At 35.9% G+C, this 20042-nt stretch overlaps 2 pseudogenes; both read right to left on the bottom strand.

Annotated features, from left to right (window-relative positions):
* Positions 1–1288: 1288 nt before the first annotated feature.
* Positions 1289–6869, bottom strand: LOC109061029 (annotated as a pseudogene).
* A 93-nt stretch (positions 6870–6962) lies between these two features.
* The window catches only part of LOC122143110, a 72668-nt pseudogene continuing 59588 nt past the window's right edge, over positions 6963–20042 (bottom strand).

The raw sequence follows: 20042 nt of genomic DNA, 5'->3' as shown, positions 1-20042 counted from the left end.
TTCAGAGTAGGTTTAGAGTTGACAAAACAAACGAGTTCATTTCAGGTAAATTGGGGTCAATAGGTTTTCATGACGCTTGTTTATAATTTTTTTTTTTCTATCAGCCCAGGTTTTAACAATGAATTGAGTCAAATCAGCTTTATTTATATACTGTAGTGCTTTATACAATACAGATTGTGTAAGCAGCTTTACAGTGTTTCAAAAATGTAAACAAAATTCACCTTATTTTTGCCGTAAGGGCATTTGTAAATTTAATGCGTCTGGCTTCCGGTGTCATCTGCTTCCAGCTATTTTTATCTGTACAAAAAAGATTGTTTTGCTGCTTGATATTACCATATTATTTTGATTAATATTCTATATTCTTCTTGTTATTTCCCTGCAGAGGCTAATGAACTGGAAGTCTCGCACATTCACAGAAAACGTCTCTCTTCCGGGTTGATCTAAAAAGAGGACAGTAAAGAGGCAGTTTTTCGGTTAAAGTCAGTTCATTGTTGATTCAGTGATGTCATCATCCAAATCAGTTCACTTCTCATCCAATAGTGTCTGTGCAGTCAAGTTGATAGTTTTTGCCAAATATTAAGTGGCAAGGAATCCAAACTCTTAGCCACAGAGTGTTTTAAGAACTAGTTTGGCCAACCAGCAGTTAGTCAAGGGGTAACAAGTCTCACTTTTCAATTCAAATTAGACCAGTCTACGTTTTTGTAACTGATTAAAAATAAATATTGTTAGACTTATCGTGTGTGCACATAAAAACCAAGTAAGTTTTCAGTGAACAGCCAATAGCAAAAGACCAAAGTGATAACATCGTAATGTTTGCAGGTGACAATGATTTAGTTGGGATTCATCAATAACAATTAGGAGAAAGAATGTCAACTGAATGTCAACAAGACAAAACAGATGACTGTTGATTTCAGTTGCACCAAAAAGCCCCATATTAACCATCACCCACCAAGGGCACACATATTGAGACAACCTACATTTCAAATTCCTGGGCCTCTCTCTGAACACCCAACAGCTCCTGTATTTTCTAAGTAAGCTGAAGAGAGATGTCATTTACCCCTCCATCCTTACTTGTCTCTACACATAAAAAATACTTAAAAAGTACCAAAAGATACCAAAACATATAACTATAGACCAAAATTTTGTCTGGTCACAGAAAAACTAGTCAGCAAGTCTTGAGTGGTACCCAAATCTGTATCAACAGTCTTCTATCAGCCAGAAGTTGACTGTAGATCCAGTGAAGAGCAGAAGCAGGAGACAAAGTAATGTTGATAAAAAGGAGTAAAGTTTATTGAATAATTTTAGTCGCATACGTTTCAGTGCTCTGGTTTCATATGACAAACACAAATCCGACAAGTGTTATTATACAACAAGCAATAGCAATGGAAAATTACTTCACAACAACTGACAATAAAAGCCTTAAAATGAACACAAACACACACAGTTTGAATTTGAGGATCCTTATATCCTTCAATACTGAATTTTTCAATACTAATTTGTCATTGAGGGTGGAAAAGAGCACTGTTCATTTATACCCCCCCCCACCGCCGTCACATACTTTTTTCTAATAATTTTCACTTCTATGATGAGCTTAAGGTTTGCTGTCATGCTGACAAAAGTTAAGAGTAGGCCTACAGACCCCAGTGTCACAGAGAGCCGTCAGCACAGCAAAGCTGCTGAGGTGAGAACAGGAGCAGACGGTCTGATCAGCACTGGATCTCACTGTAGTGCAGCCACGTGTTGACCACGCACCCCCGTCCAGTTCAGGATCCCAAAACACACACAGCTATGCTTCTCATTCTTTTTCTGGAGGGAAATGTATGTGCAGAATTGTTATTTTATAGTATAACATAATGGTGTAACACATTATATGTGGTGCATTGAGAACAAATTGTTCCATACCTCCAAGTGAGAAAATGTGAGCTTTATTGGTTTCTTAAGGTTGGTTGTCTCATAGTTAATAAAAGTGGCAGTTACTACTTTTGAATTGATCTTGAAAGTTTGCTTTTGCTGTGTTTCTAAATGGTCAAAACAGCAGTTGAGAGATTCATCCAGACCTTTGTAGCTGAGGAGAGCTGCAGTCGTAAAGCCTGGTTGATGCACAAAGACAGTAAAAATCATTTTATAAAATCATTTTAAAATCATTGTACAATAAAAAAAAGATCACTTTTTTATGTTGTTTTTATAAGAATGTGTACCGAGGTGTGTATTTCCTGTTGCGGTGTCCCAGTGGGAGGTTAATTGTGCTCCACTGATATTCATCATGAAATCACCCTCAGGTGGAGAATTGCCCCTCTTTACTAACAGCTCCACATCTGGAGGGCAAAAAACACATTACAAATGTAAGAATAAATTCAGTGAAGCAGATGCTATTGAAAATGGTACTGAAGTGTAATGTTTAGTGACGTATTTCTTACCAGCTTTAGCGCTTATTTTCCTGGTTCGGCTTGCTGACAGCAGATGTCCGATCAGTTTTAGTATGTTGACCACAATCCTAAACAATGCTGAGATTATATCATTATCACCACTGAAGCTACCAAGATGCAGATCATCTAGATCACTCAGAAATGCCTGTATTGTGGTGGGTGAAATGAGAGAGATTTGTGGATCAAGATGATGTTTAAAAGCACTCATTTGAGTTCTGTGAATGTCTGCAAGACACTTTACCACATAATTTAACTTACCCTTGTGAAAAAGAACTAGACTTTAGTGTACTGTAGGCTACTTTTAAAAGAGTACTTGTTATGGAAATAATTTACTTAAGTGTAAACTGACCCTTAGTTAATGTTATTTGCTATTCAAATTAAATGTATTTGTTTAAATTTATAACAAATCCAATTAGTTAAAGAGTTTTTTTTTTCCCCACACTTAAGTAGGACTTAATTACATGTTAATTCAAGTGATACATTTGTAATTATACATTTGTATGTATTTTACACGTGCATTAGTCAACATATCAAAATAGGTGTATTTCTACAATGCACCGCACAATATTTAAAAAATGCACTGTAACTAGATGAAACAAGTCAAAAACACAAATTTTATCTTGACTTAAAGTTTGGATAGATAGATAGATAGATAGATAGATAGATAGATAGATAGATAGATAGATAGATAGATAGATAGATTAAAATGTTAGGCTACTAGTTTGTTTCTAGCATGAATTAGCATGTTGCTAGCATGTTTTAACACATAACTGGCATGTTTTAGCACTTTGCTAGAATGGTTCTATCATGAAAAAAACAGCATATGCTGGTTAGGTAGGTTTTAAATGAAGCTGGGATGCTAGTTTGAGCCGGTTTAAGCTGGTCCTAAACTGGTCCTTAAACCAGACCAGCATCCCAGCTTCAAAACCTGTCTAACCAGCATATGCTGTTTTTTTCCATCAGGGATTAGCATGTCGCTAACATGATTTAGCACATTGCTACCATGTTTTAACATGTTGCTAACATGAGTTAGCACAATTTGCTAGCATCTTTTAACATCTTGATAACATGTCACCTGTCTAAAGCCCTATTTGCACGGAATAAGTATTATCTAGGGACCTTGTATGACTTTGAAATTACCCCCACATCTGAATTTCGTGTGGTGCATTCGCACAAGATAAGAGAAGCCTGTGATTTTACTCAAATTTACTGACTTATCTCCCGTTACCCGGATGTCAAGGGTTTTCCGAGTCCCGTTCTATGGTCCGGTTAGATGGATTTTAAAAAAGAAACTAATATAGTTTCATGCCCTGTGTCATTTACATTTCACCAGGTTAAAATAATATCTCAAGCTTATGCTTGATTTATTTGTAACACATTAACCTTGAAACCTTTTCAGCTTTCTCTTTCTGTAAATTGTATAGTTGTATGTTGTAGTATAGTGATATGACAGCACCCAAAATACTATTAAAACACTCCAACGCAGCTCCATTCTTCACAAAGATGGATAAAAAGGTGCACAGCAGGGGAGATTCCAGGTTTTTCATTTTAGGGGGGCTCAGCCCCCAATGAGGGTAATATATCATAGATATATATATATATATATATATATATATATACGATATATATATATATATATGCATATATTTCAAATGAAAATGGCAACAACGGTTTTAATAAAGCATGTGTTTATATGTGCTTATTTCTCTGGGGGAACAACTTGGTGTGATGAGGGGTGAACGCAGTGAAATACATGTGGAACTGATTGCTCCCCCATGATATTTTGTAGACTGTATTTATGACAAAGAACTGCACATATGATTATTATACACAACTCTATCGATCAAACACATACCTTGGTCCTCTGTTTCTCGCTCTGTGCCGCTGAGGTCTGGATTGAAGAACGCGCTAAAAAAACAGGGAGGAGCCGATCGAAGTCTTATGCCGTTTTCATATGAATTTTAAAGGGGACCCGGGGTGATCACAAATTCGTGTACAGTTTATGTAATCTCAAAATTTTAAAAACTGAGTGGTCATTTTAGGGGGGCTATAGCTCCCCTAAAAATGGCCTAGCGACGCCCATGGTGCACAGGAAACAAAAACCCTCAAAAAAATGAAATACGACCCGCCAAATGCTGGCCAAATCACAGAGATGCCGATTCGTACGGGATTACGATCACAGACAACCTCTGCAAATATTACAAATGAAAGGAGGTCACCAGGTAATACTAATAATAGGGCTTATACTCTCACGAAACTCGGCCTTGTCCCACTCGTCACACGCAGTCTGTTTTTCTTTTGCAATAAAAACTGATTTACAAAGTGTCACCTTCAAAAGCTTTTCTCCATCCACTTGTGTATTATTCGTCACAGACTCACTCTGACTCAGAACCAGACAGCTGTTGGTCATCAAAGAGACGGAGTTTAATGATAAGCTCTGGAGGTGTCTACACAGACAATGACAAAGAAAAAACTGAGTTCAGCTCATTATGTGTTGAAAAACTGTAATATTCTTTTATCAGTAAGTTATGCATTACCTGGGAATGCGTCTCTCTCACTTAAAAAAAACTGTCACACTTAAGCTCTGAAAAACAAAACAAACTAAAATATGGTTATCGTTTGAGAAAAAGTATAGATTAGGTGATCAAAACAATTGATATTCAGATTTGGCCAGCAGCAAAGATTAAAAGTGTTCTGCACAACAGCTCATTAAACAAGAATCAAGGACATTTTACTATGAAAAAAAAAAAAAACAGGCAGAAATAGCTCTTTAGGGGCATACTCACACTAGGCACTGTTGCCTTAAGTACCAAACATGAAGCAATAGCCCCCCCCCTTTTCTCGCTCAGCTGGCCTGCAAAATCATTTGCATTTAATGTTCTGGTGCCTGATGTACGAACATTTTGTAAATTTCCTATGTAAATACACATTAAAATGGGGATGCAAATGTGTGGTTTGAACAGGTCCGATTGACTGCACTGTATAACCTCTGTTTCACAGGGGTCACGCACAGACAGTAGTCTAATGAAACTCCTTTCATGCTCTTCTCAAAATTATGACAAACACCATTGTATTTTAAAAGATAGAATTTGAAAAAACTGTAAACTTTTAGGCAAAATTGCATAAATTTGATTTGTTTTAAAGCATTTTTAAAATAATATTTGGCCAGTGAAAAGAAGGAAAACAACTAGGATGAAAACTTACTCTGAAATTTTATTTTCATGAGGACACTGAATACAATGTGATGTCATCAAAAACATTTTAATAGTCTGTATCTCGTATAACATGACCCCAGGAGCAAAAAAGCAGTCTTAAGTAGCTCGGGTATATTAGAAGCAATAGCCAACAATACATTGTATGGGTCAAAATTATTGATTTTTCTTTTTGCCAAAAATCATTTGGATATTAATAAAGATCATGTTCCATGAAGATATTTTTGTAAAATTTCCTATCGTAAAATATCAAAACTTAATTTTGATTAGTAACTATGCATTGCTAAGAACTTTATTTTGGACAACTTTAAAGCCGATTTCCTCACATATTTTCCTAATGTATTGTACCCATAACAGACTTTCAACAGAGAACTCTAACCTGGGTGGAGATTCATGTACACACAATCTTCCACTGACCTCGGTATTGTAACCGGAATTTGTTTTTGCAGGTTCTGGCATATGCATGGTTTTATAAATCTGAAAACATTTTCAATGCAAAATCTAGCTTTTGTGCACACTTTTAGGATGAAAAAATAAACCTAAAGTTTTATACAATATGAACTGAGGCCCCTGAGCCGGAACACGCTTACATCAGTACGATGTCAATAGCTGTTCAATTCTCAGTTTAACATGAAGCCCAGTCGAACCATGAGCCCACCTCTTCAAGCAGGCCAGAGCGTAGTTCAGCATAGGAAGAGATCACACTAGTCAAACAAACCAGACTTCTCACCATATAAATATCTATATATATATATATATAATATATATATATATATATATATATATAGTGTAGGATTTAATACATTCTTACCATTACACTGAACTCCTTGTCCTGAATTAAATATGTCTTTTCCATTGCTGGAAATGTAGCCAGTTGCACATGTGCAATTATATCCTCCTTCAGAATCTACACATTTTGTATTAGGACCACAATCAGCGCTGCCAACCACACATTCATTGATGTCTGAAATGAGATGAACAGAGATTCAGATGTTTTCTCTGCTGCACAGAGATCATGTGAGATTCATCATATCAAGCTCTCTTTACCTTCACATTCAATCCCATCTGTTCCTGTGAAATTATAAGCTGAATTAGTTGTGAATCCTTCATGACATTGACAGTAGTAGCTGCTGTCAGTGTTGAAGCATGTTGCATTTTTTCCACAAATTAATGGCTCAGACTCACACTCATCATCCTCTATAACAATGACAGAGAAAGTTTGAATAACCATAGCACCTTTTCCTGGTTTTTTAATTTAAAATTCATTAATAAGTGCTTTTTCATGAATGTGTCCTATATCTGCCTAAATGTTGGCATACACAACCCAAGAAAAATCCTGTTAAGCCCTGACATCAGAGTATCATATATGTTAGCTTTTTTTCTCATACCTACACACTTTCCCCTGCGCTTTATATATCCATCTCCACAGTTTGTCTGCATCAGGATGTTCTCTGTCAGTGCTAACAGAAGAACTATAAGCAGAAAATAAAGAGTCTGTTACTGCAGGTTTAGTGTCTTTGGTGTAGTTTGATGCACATTTAGTGAGGTCCAAAAGTCTGAGACCACATTGATAATATGGGATTTTTTTTAATGCAAACCTGCAAATATGCAGATAGATTTAGGAATTATCAAAAGTCAAACCAAAGACATTCAGAAAGACCTAGTAAGTCTGATTGCTTCTATTGGTTCTCATTTGTAAGTCTTTTCAGATTTCAAGTAGTAAAATGTAAATAAAAGATGTTTGTAAGTTTTTTTTTTTTTTTTTTTTTTTGACTTTTCAAAAGCAAAATAGATGCAGTTTCAATAGTGGACGTCACTGTATTTAAATTGTGTTTGAAATGATGGTGCTATTGTTGGGGAGCACAGCTTGACCCCAAACAGAGACCAAAATGCTGAAAGAAGACGAGGAGAGAAAGGTGAAGTTAATCAGTTTACAGAGAGTTTACTGAAAACAATGTTCTCCACACTTCCAAAAGCTGAATAAGAGGATCCAGCCTCAAACTAACTTGAGATACAGAAACACTAGAACTTACAGCCATATGGATGATCAGTGGATGCCGTTTCTACTTTAACAGTACAGATCATTCTAGCATCTTCTGAAAATGGTATTATGTTCTTCACACAAATGGGGTTATTTTAAGATATTATCTTTGACACACTACATTTGCAAGTCATAAATCAGAAAACAATCATTCCCTATTAGTTATATAACATAAGAGGAGATGATTGTAAATCCACCACTTCATCACGGACTATTTTGCTATCATGCGTCAGCTGAGCCCTGTTTTGGCCCATCCTAATCTTATATTAGAAAATATATAATATATAATATATTTATATATATATACTAGCTATTCACACAGTATTCTAAAAACTTTTTATTTATTTTACAGTTAACAAAAGCAAAAAAAAAAAAAGGCCTCTAACTCTAGCTTGCTCTATTCTTTTTCTATTCTATGTTTTCTTTTTCTTTATCATATAATTATATTGACTTGTTATACCATTTGTATATCATTGCTCTTTTGTTGATTTGATTGCTTCTATTGTCCTCATTTGTAAGACGCTTTGGATAAAAGTAAATGTAAATGTAAATATAAATATTGATCTTAATCTTAAAACATTCAGCCAAAATTCATTTGATTTATTCCACATAATGGCTAAAATGCCACTTTTTATTAGTAATAACAGTTTGAGAAGACAAAATGGGAATAATTATCAAAGCAAGGAATAATTCTATTCAGCCAATTCACTTTACAGTCATTGTTCATGACATTTACATAATTCACCTGTCATGAGAGGGAACAACAACGTGTTATTTAATAACTATGCATTTATTACATACTGCATGTGGGAGTCCTTGCCAATAATATCTGATTGATCAAACATAATAAGGTTAGTTTCACATTACCCAAAAAAAGACCATTCTGTAATAATTTACTCACCCTCATCCAAATCTGTATTTTTTCCTTTTTTTTTTCTCTCAGATATTCTTATCTTTGGCAGTTTCCTCTCATTCCATTTACTCTTTCTCTTTTTTGAACAGTTTGAGTTTCTCCCCACAAACATCTGTTCCTACATTCAGTCCTAAAAATGAACTGAAATGTGACTCACCCAGACTCAGCAGATACATGTGCCTCATAGTCAAAGACCTGCAAACATAAATAAAGAAGGAAAATGGCTTTTGTTTTGATCCTGAGCAATACAAGAAAGTTGTTAAAACTCTTCAAACAATGGCTGTCTCCAACTATCTTCAGTACTATCTTCAAGGCTAATAGTTACAGATCACTTCAACTAGAAAAAAAAAGGTAAATGTTGTGACTTTTTTCATTTGAAAGCCTCCTTTCCACAGTCTTGCTTATAAGACTATGTCTTGTGTGTCTCTCTCTCTTTCTGACTCTAATGCTGAAAAAGCTTGAAGTGACTGAAAGAGTTTTATCAGTGCAGTCCAGCCCCCTGCTTTGGCTGATAACAGGTAATTTTAAAAATGTGTTTTTTTTATTTATATACATTTTGCAAGGTCACTCATAATGTTAGTATTTTAAAAATAAATAAATAAATAAATAAAAGTACATTATGAAAGATCACTTATAATGTTAGCAGGTTTTTTTTTTTTTATCCAAGGTCACTTATAATGTTGGTAGGCTTTTTTTTTCTTTTGTTTTTTTTTACAAGACAAATATGTAATTTGGTTTCACTTTATTTTCCAGTATGTGCACTTACTTGTACTTAGAGTGTACTTACTGTACCTAAGAACTGATAATATAAGGTGACTACATGAGTTAAGGTTAGGTATAGGGTTAGTACCTAGTTATGATTACTCAGTCATTTACAAGTGCATAGCATGTACATGCAGAACATGACTGTAAAATAAAGTGCTACCATAATTTAAAAGGTCATTTTCTTGCCTGATTAAGCACTCTGATTTAAATGTGTTAAAACACAGTTGTTGTGGGGACAATAGTCGAGAAGAGAGATGAGAGTTGTGTGAGATGTTTAGTAGCAGTGGTATATTTGTCTGTTTATTCACAGATACAGACTATTAGTGCTGCTCCTAGCACAGACACACTCAACAAGCTCAAACATCATAGAAAGACATACATCTGTGGAACAGAAAGAAAGAACTTAAACAACACTGATGTATACAAATATACGTGTGTATACATAAATATTTCTGAGAAAAGCTCTTGGTTTGTATTATGTTAAATCTAATTTCCTGTGTTTCTTCCTGTTGTTAATTTGCTGCCTTAGTTACTTATCATCATCACCTGGTTCTAGTTTAGTTCATCATGTAAATAGCCTTCTGTTTGTTAGGTTTTTGGCTGTTATGCTTTTGCAGTTCACCTTGACCTTCCTCTTTGGTTTTCTTCAAGTTTCAGTCTAGTTCTTCTGTAGTCTGTTGTATAAATCTAGTTGAACAAACACTGACTTTCAGAGTAGGCTTAGAGTTGACAAAACTAAACCAGTTCAGTCCAGGTTCATTTGGCTCAATAGGTTTCATGACACTTTTTTTTATCAACTTTTTTCTATCAACCCAGGTTTTAACTCTGAATTGACGACTTATCTTATCATATGTGCACAAAGAAGCAGGTAACTCTGCAGAGAACAGCCAATAGCATTTAATATTGGGGGGAAAGTAGGTGTGTATACATTTGGTTGATTTATATGGAAATATGAGGATTTTAAGTCTATACTTCCCATAAAAACTTCTGTTGGCTGCCAAAGTTTGGTAAAAATTGTTGGGAGAATATTGCTGATTTTGTTACCTTTAAAGGCTAAAAATAAAATGGATTGAAAACTTTTTATACCATTTTTTTTTTGTAATTTAATTTGAGTATAAACATACATTTGGTTTACTTAAATATTACTTAAAAATAAATTAGCAATAGTTTACTTGTAATATTATTAATAAAATGCTATTAACCAAAGGAGGGGACTCAAAACTCTTCCAGGCACTTAATTGAACTATATTAGGACAGGAATAATTTTCTAACAGCAACAAAAGTTGGTAAAGTGAATGGGTAATAGATGAGTGTAACAACAAAATACTGAAAAGTCAAGTGAGAGGTGGCGATGCCTTGGGACTCTCTCACACCTGAAAAACAAAGCCTCTTAACTCCGAATGCTGTTCATTGGCTTCAGCTCAGCATTCAACACACTCATCTGACAAACATTATTTGAAAAACTGTCAGCACATGGACTAAACACATCAATGTGCAACAGGATACTTGACCTCAGCAACAGACCGCAAGTTGTCAGAGTCTCTAAACCCATCACACTGAGCACCGGTGCACCACAGGGGTGTGTACTGAGTCCAGTGTTTTACATTCTGCTCATTCATTGCAAAACACCAAAGAGATATCATTGTAACATTTGCAGATGACAACACAGTTGTGAGGCTCATGAACAATAATACTGATAGCAGATGAAGTGAACCAACTCATAGCCTGATGCCATTCCAACAAATGTCTACAAGACAAAAGTAACGATTGTTGACTTCATATGCACCAAAGCTCCACATTATCCATCCTCCACCAAGGCAACAGAAGTTTAGACAACAAAACTTCAAAAGAGTTGACATGACCCCCTCCATCCTCACTGGTTTCTACAGATGTGTTTTTGAGAGTGTATCACCATCTGCTATGGAAACTGTTCAGCATCTGACAGGAACGCCCTGCAGTGTGAAGACACTTTAATAGTGCACTACAGCGGAATAAGACTGACCACCAAACAAAAAAGTGACAATAACATCACTCTACCTCATTCAAAAGTGTGATTAAACTATAACTCATTAAAACTATACTATATTAATTACATTCACTAATAGTAATAATAACTGTATATTTATTCACTCAGTACTTACAAATAAGTCATGTATTACCTACTTAATTGTCAATTCTGTTTTAAATCAGTGTACCTTGTCTGTACTTTTGTCTGTATTTATTGCCCATAATACTGTTTTGTATTAGTCCTCATGATTGTCTGCTACATGTGTCGTTGTTTCCTGAAGGACTTGTTTCATTTCCATGTAATCTGACAAAATTCAATCTCCATGTAAATTGACAAATTTGTCTTTAATTCTCACGAAATACAATGAATGTAAAGCCCAGTTTAGACTGCAAGTGCGTCTTTGCAACAAAGCCCCTTCAGTTAAGAAAACTGAAAGACTTTACTACAGATGTACAGTATTTACATAATCACATTTGAAACTCTTTTAGAGAAAACAAAAGTGCAAAGTTCAAAATACTGACAAATAACAAATGCAGTCAAAAGTGCAAAATATTTTAAAAAGTATAAAAACGCTTTGGTCAAACTCTAGACTATTATTAGATAGTGTCCAAAAGAGGCTATTTTTGTGTCATAACTTTTGGTATGAAATATGGGAAATTCATGTGATAACAGGTTAGGCAACAGATTCTGTAAGATATGATTAGATGATAATTGAAAATTGAATTGTAGAAATACTTTTGCAACAATATATAATCTTTTGTAAAAAAAAAAAAAAAAAACCTTTAAAGCCAGACCCCTATATCATTACTTTTTTTTTCTTTTTTCTTTTTTCATTTTTTTCTTTTTTTTTTTTTTTGGAAATGGCAAAGGCTGATTATTGTTTCTTGTTATTATGAGCTGTATGAGGGGGAAGTTGTGGCCTAGTGGTTAGAGAGTTTGAGTCCTAACCCTAAGGTTGTGGGTTCAAGTCTCGGGCCGGCAGTACCAACCCCCAACTGCTCCCCGGGCGCCGCAGCATAAATGGCTGCCCACTGCTCCGGGTGTGTGTTCACGGTGTATGTGTGTGTGTGTTCACTGCTGTGTGTGCACTTTGGATGGGTTAAATGCAGAGCACGAATTCTGAGTATGGGTCACTATACTTGGCTGTATGTCACATCACTTTCACTTATTTATAGTGTGGAGCAGTGGTTTTCAAACCTTTTTAAGAGCGACCCTTTTTTTCCTTTTTAAATTGACAAGACCAATATTATTCAGCCAAGCACCTTTTGAAACCTTATATACAATTAAGTCACATTTACGCACATTCTGCATAACCTGGTCCCAAGCTGGTTCATAAGACGACAGGGCAACACACATCTGGAAAAGCATTCAACTTCTTTCTTTTGTCTATATTTCTGTTAAAATTTAGAATCCATTTTCACACATATAGGTAAAAATATACACATTCTTATTTCTGTATTATTTGTTAAGCAGAAAATGTATATATATATATACAACACATATAGGTAGATATAAAAGGTAGCATCAATGACATACAGCAAAGTATGGTGACCCATAAAAACTTATACACATGTAAGTTTAATATGTAAAAATATACACATCCTTATTTCTGTATTATTTGTTAAGCAGAAAATGTATATATATATGTGTATATATATATATATATAATATATATATATATATATATATATATATATATATATATATATATATATATATATATTATATATATATATATATATATATATATATATATATAGATAGATATGTTATATATATACTCTAGTCTTTTAATAAATATAGGCCCCTTGTCTACAACAAAATATTATGCTACACTGTTGGTTGCTTGTTTTTGCTGCCCTTCGTCTTTCTTAGCAGCTTTTCACCTCTCTTTTATCTTGAATGCTTATATAGCGTTTAATTTTAACCAGGAACTACCCAACAGCCACCTCTTCCTCCACAAACCACAAAACCAACATGGTGTGTGTGCCTCATCAGTGTTTGTGCACATACCTCACAAAACTGATTTTGCTTCTGGGGCGGAATATAACTGAATGATTCACAACCAAATAGAAAGCACTTTGGTGGTAACTAAGTGAATACTTAACAGTGTTGGGAGGTCACTCGCTTGTAGGGGTGAAACGGATCGTAGTTGGTCGTTTGCATTAAGTCTTGCCGATTTAAACATTCAAGCGTTTTAAACCATTCGCGCGCATTCGGAGCTAGCTCACACCCATCCCGAACACACACACACATACTCGACAATGACAATACTCGTACACAAAATTGATTCCTCTTTCGCGTATCCTTGCTTCTGAATAAACACATACACACAAAATTATTATTATTTTGCTCTGATATCTATCTCTCTCATGACTTTAATACTCAAGATTTAACAAAACTACACTTTCTAAATTGCCTACATGTCAAAATTAGTACATCACTACAATATCTTTATACAAAAATCCTAATACTGAACATGAGTCATGTTTTTCCCTTACAAAAATTAACCATGCTTTTATTATTGAAAAAGTTTTTTTTTTCTTTTTTTTTTGGCTACCATTTGTATTTATTTTTTATTACAAATTCCATGGTTAAACTATCGATAGATTAGCAAAAAACAGGGTTAATTTGTGGTTACCATGGTTTAACAATAACCATTGTCTTTGGATTTAAAGTAAAATCATCGTTAATTTTCGTAAGGGTTGTGTTGTCTGCCCCAGCTGCCCCTAAATTATTATGAATTAACTAAATTAGCACTGTAACATTACAATAGATAATAATGATGTCCTTTATATAGTATTTTGATGATGAGCAATGGACTTCTGCTGCTTAACTACAAAGACAAAACTACAATAGCATATTTACAGATGAAACTGACCTGCACTTGAAACCCTGAACAGTAGTTTTGCTTCTCTGCTCCACCTGTGCGCTTCCACAGTCCACTCAATTATCTCTCTCGCATTGATTACTCTGATCCAAACCGTTTGGCGGAGGCGCGGAGAGCGCGCGAGCCGAAGCGTTGCCAGTCACGACTAACCCATTCATGATTTATTAGATATTTAATTATCGAATGGCAGATTGGGAATAATAATCGCTTTAGTACATTCGGCAGGGAATCATACAATAATGATATTAAAATAGCCGGCCCAATCGGCTGCCAGGCCTCCGGGTATTGTCTCGGTTCTCCCGATGGCCAGTCCGCGCCTGAAATTTTCCACAGACACGCAGAATGTGCAGGATTCATATATTGTCTTTTTGCGGCTTAATATTCACAGACATTTACTTAATTACTACAATACTAATTTCTCACTAGAAGAAAGTACATTTACACACAAACTGACCACCAACCTCAACTTTCAGATGCCATCTTTGTTTTTTCAGCTCAGCTGTGATGGAACTGAAAACACAGTATTGTGGGATATCATAGGCAGAGAAGGATACATCTGTGCTGCCTTCAAAAATCCATCAGAAGAGGGCATCTCAGGAGTCAGGAAGTGTAACTAACATTGGATTTGGATGTGCCTTGTGCCTTCCTACCTTAGAATGTAGCCTCCAAAGGCAGCATTCTTCAGCTTTCAGACGCAGCCTATGTGTGTAGATGTCAGCCAGGTTCTGAGGGCTGGAGAAAACCTTTCACGTGGATGAATCTTTTGGCAAAAAAAGTTTTGTATATGTATCATGGCGCCCCAGTGTGAGTGTGAGGGGATTGAACAGCTTTTCTGTCATGTAGTCATAATGAGCGTCTGTCTTCTCAACAGATAGAATATACATGTAGTTAATATTTCCTTGTATTGAGCATCACTTACTACTTTTCCAAAATGACGGCCAAAGGCATACATTTCGATGTGATTTTTGAGCTCATTATAGTATTTTACCCATTTGTGCTTCTCATTCCAGTTGCTCACAATCCAGCAAAATAACATGTCCTTTTTGTCCAGAACTTGTGGAAATATCTTCTGTTTCCTCAGTTTAAATCATAATTTGTTCATGAAGCACAATATCAGCCTCCCATCTGTAATTCAGTGTCACATTAAATAAGTTCTCCAGTGTCGAGTCGTCTCGTGTTTTGTGGGGACTCAAAGTGCATCCATATCTATTTCTGGAAGAAAGGCCGTGGTTTTTTGGGTAAATTTGACAGGTCGCTTTTAATGTCTCTGTGATTCATCAGCACTCCGTGAACCTTGCTGTAAAGCTCTCTGTCTACAGTTAAGTAACAACCATCGATATTAAAATGGGAACTGCAGGAATTTAGGTCGATTTTTTTTTCAAATGGCCAAAACCATATAAGCAGGACAGCTGTATTCCAGGGGCTTGTCTTTGGATGCTGTAAAAGTTCTGGCTGTTGGTGATTCGTTACAATGCAGGTGTAAGAATTAATATACTAAAATATGTTCAGTCCAACAGAGAATATGAAGTATTGTTTTGTTATGACCTGCGGAGAAAGAAAAATTAAGGTTATCTTGATGGGATTGTGTCAGAGACTCATAAACACTCTTAAAAGATTAGCTATAGCTTGATCAACTCTACAGTATATTCAAACTCTGTACAGTAAACATTGATTATGCACTATTTAAAACTGAACATTAACACAAAAGTAGTCATAAAAATTGTACTGATCATCAGTTAATCTCTAACAGTTCAATCTTAATGAACCAGGATCAGGAATGAAAGAAACACGATAATAAAACACAAATACACTTCATATTTAATGGTAGACCTATTGGTTTGTAGAATACTTTTAAGAGATTAATACACTTTCATGAAAACATTTGCGATTGGTTTCTAACATGTGTTAATGTACTGTACATGTCTGGGTTGTGTTCTCGTAGCATTTACACTGTTTAGAGCAGCAGGTGTCGCCAGCGTAGTTTGGACGATTCAGTTTGCATTTCTAGCCTTTCGTCAGTAATGGGACACATGATATATCAAAAAAGTGTGCCCATATATTTTGATACTCTTTTTAAATACAGTCGTTTACAAGCTGCATGTGCAATAAATAGCTGCTTAGTCGTCGACAAACTAACATTTTCGCGAGTGTTTCTATTACGGATTGTGAGCAGTGTTGGGCAGTAACTACTAGTAACTTAGTTACTGTAATAATATTACTTTTTGCAGTAACTAGTAGTTTAACTAATTACTAATAAGGTTTCAGTAATAATATTTTGATGCCCAAACACCAAAAAATCAAAATCACACAATCAAATAATACTCATAAACCACTCTCATAAAAAACACAACCAACAAAATAATTCTGATGTCCTAGGTGCAGCAGGCAAGCTTGGAATATGGAAAAGCAGGGCCGTGGGGTACGAGGTTTTAAGTTGGGGGTTGCTGTAGTGGGAGGTGCATTTTTTTGCGTGTCAGGTGGACACCTCTTAATAATGTCTAAGTTAATAACAAAGTAAAACACACTAATAAGAACGTAAACATATTATACCAATCTTGTAACCAGACTCCGTTGCACATACAGACACGTACAAAATAGCCAAGATAGTGGCTGTTTCTCAATATGCGGTCTTTAGCGATCTTGCGTCCTGTGCTTCTCGCTATACGTCATCATAACCGTCGAAGTTCAATTCCAATTCTCAAGAACGCAAGGTACAGAGGACGCATGGAAGTGCCCGGATGTGTTCTTGAGTATCGAGGAGGTTAAGGAGGTGCATCGAGGCAGAGACTTGATAGAATCTAGGCCGTTCGTGAGAAATCACACAGAAGACGCTGAGCGGCGGCCGGTGTACGGAAGCCTGTAAGCTTTAAACTCGCTCTCGCAAATGCTCTGACGGCTCTAAAAAATAAACATATCGTTTGTGTGTACTTAATTTTATAAATAAAGATATGTGACGACCTGGAGCAAAGTCTGCAGTATTTCTTGTTATATTGGCACAATAAAAATGAATATCTTAAGGACATAGTCATAGTTAAAACAAATAACACGTAAAAAGAGGAAAACGTTATACAATTATATGTAAATAATATCTATTAATAGTTTATAAAATGTTTTAATAAGTTATGAAAATTTGTTTGTAATGTTATGTCTATATTTACTGGTTCATTGGCCGCTGGCTTATGCTGTGATATGCGGTCGTTAAAAGCAAGAACGCAGCACATCTCAATACTCGTAAATAGTGTGTCTCTCGCCCAGTCTTTTCCAGCGTGCGTTCTTCCAAGGAAGGCTTAGCAAGACCGGTCTCCACGAGAAACGCAAGTCGTTCTTTGCGTTCTTGGAATTCGAGAAACAGCCACCTAAAACAGCTCCAAAGGTGTGTCGCGCCACAGCGGACGTCTTCGCCTTGGACGTTCAACGTGAGGTCAGTTGACAATGATGCATTTGGCTGACATCCCAGGGCGAGGTGTAGTGTTTTAAGGCGACCCCGTTATTTAGAATGTGTCACTTTATGGGGGTTTCCATGGTGACGCAGTCATTGCTTGTAACGTGGACACACCGCAACAACAACAAAAGACGAATGAATGATGATCTTAGCTTTTATGTCCATTTTCCTTTTTATTCAAAATATTTTCACAAATTTGTTAGATTATGGCATGAAATATTCTGATATAGTTGCCGATTTGTCAAATATATGCAAGTAGAAGTGTTTTAAAAACACCGTGTATAACGATCGCCGAGTTAGTTGAGCTGTATGTCAATGCGCGACCGGCATCTTAGTTTGTGCAGGCCGCCAGACGCAGTTCAGAGAATCGGATCTGTTGGATTTACAACACACGTGAATTCATCCAGACTTCTCCCGAAATACATAAAAGTAAGTGGCTGGTGAAACTGGGAGAAGAATAGAGTATACTTTAAAGTACTTACACATGTGTATCTGATATGATAAAAACAACGTGTCTAATTATAATGGAAAGGATTATTATTGCCTCTCCTTTGACATCAGGTGTATTTTACAAACTCTAAATGTATTGTTTTTTTATAAGTTAGTACTGTTCTATGTACGAAACCTAACTCGAACGGACGATAAACAACATTTATGTGGTTGAAAACACTGAAAAGTTGTGATATATGACAGCTCTGAACCTATGCTCTGAACGCGCCTCTCTCTGACTCACAGCGACAGCCAACAGGTGAAAGCACATTGAATTTAGCAGTTGATCATGTCATGCACTGGGACCAGCCTAGAATGATCAGCACCGGTTGTGATCGTACCGTACGTGCGAAAGGGTCAATAATTATTTAGTTGTGCTCAAAACCTCCTCGTGCATAAACTTTTTCAGGTTAATAACAAACAGGAGGATTTAAAAAATGTTTTAATACGTTTATGTATTTATTTTTTGGGCATCTGTCAGAGAGTGCTGTAATGTCTGCATTTCCAACGGGGGTGCTGCAGCACATGCGCAAGCACCCCTAACTTCCCACGGCCATGACGATGTGTCGGTGAATGTCCCCAGGTGCAGGCAGGCAAGCTTGGAATATGGTGAGTAAGCTTACATGTCAGCGGATGAGAAAATATCTCATTAATTTTATTAATAAATTAAAAAAAAGATGATCTGAACACTGCTGAATGTTTGTAATAACTTTTGAAGGAACGTTATTTAGTAAAAAAGGAACAAAGGATACCATGCGACTTCAGTGGTTTAACCTCAATTTTATTTTTTATTCGCGCAAAAAAACTATTCATGACTTTATTTACAAAATATTCATCTTCAATGCATGTTCACACAACAACATCTGCCCTCGCATCAACATCAGTCATGAAATCATTGTGATGTTTTCTGAATGTGCGTTGGAGATTAATATTTTGTAAATAAGTTTTAAAAACATGAAGAGCAGGAGAAATGGATTCGGCAGTTTAAAAGATTTCAAATGGCCTGTAATCTACGTCAGCTCGCAGGCTATTCAGGTGAAACAACAATAATATACTGCATGGGAATGATGCAGATAACATGAGAGGACAGCCTTTACCTCAACAGCAACAGCAAAAAAAAAAAAAAAAAAAAAAAAACATACAACAGAGCAAGATTCAATCAAAGAGTGCGGCAGCCCAATGAATCATCTGATAACTTCATAACTCTTGCAGAAAAATGCAATGCAACTATGGAACTGTGCATGATGAACTGCTCAGAGATAGACTGGTAGTTGGTCTAAGAGACAGTACACTTATCTGAGCAGATGCAGTGGAGACAGAGACCTCTGTAAGTGAATCAGCTCAAGGGGGAAAGTAAATAATCAGTCGTAACTAGTATGATAAATATAAATATTTAGATCCGCTGTAAGTATCTACTCTGGGTGTGTGTTCTCGTAGCATTTACACTGTTTAGAGCAGCAGGTGTCGCCAGCGTAGTTTGGACGATTCAGTTTGCATTTCTAGCCTTTCGTCAGTAATGGGACACATGACATATCAAAAAAGTGTGTCCATATGTTTTGATACTCTTTTTGAATACTGTTTTGGACGTAATTTTTTTGTAAATCTTCAGTCGTTTACAAGCTGCATGTGCGAAGCTGCTTAGTCGTTGAAAAACTACAGAAGACATTTTCGTGACATAGAGTGTTTCTATTATGGATAGTGAGTAAATATCCAACTTCATCCTGCACTCTTTTTGTTTTCTAATTTATGAAATAGCCCGTTACTGTTGCGGTGTGAGAAATCGCGGCAAACCGATTCAGCGTGGGTGAGTCAAACAAATGAAATGAGAATCAGTGCCTCTAGCCAGTGTGTATATG

Source organism: Cyprinus carpio, unplaced genomic scaffold, assembly GCF_018340385.1.
Source record: "Cyprinus carpio isolate SPL01 unplaced genomic scaffold, ASM1834038v1 S000000814, whole genome shotgun sequence".
NCBI lineage: Eukaryota > Metazoa > Chordata > Actinopteri > Cypriniformes > Cyprinidae > Cyprinus > Cyprinus carpio.
This window is presented reverse-complemented; position numbering and strand designations above follow the sequence as displayed.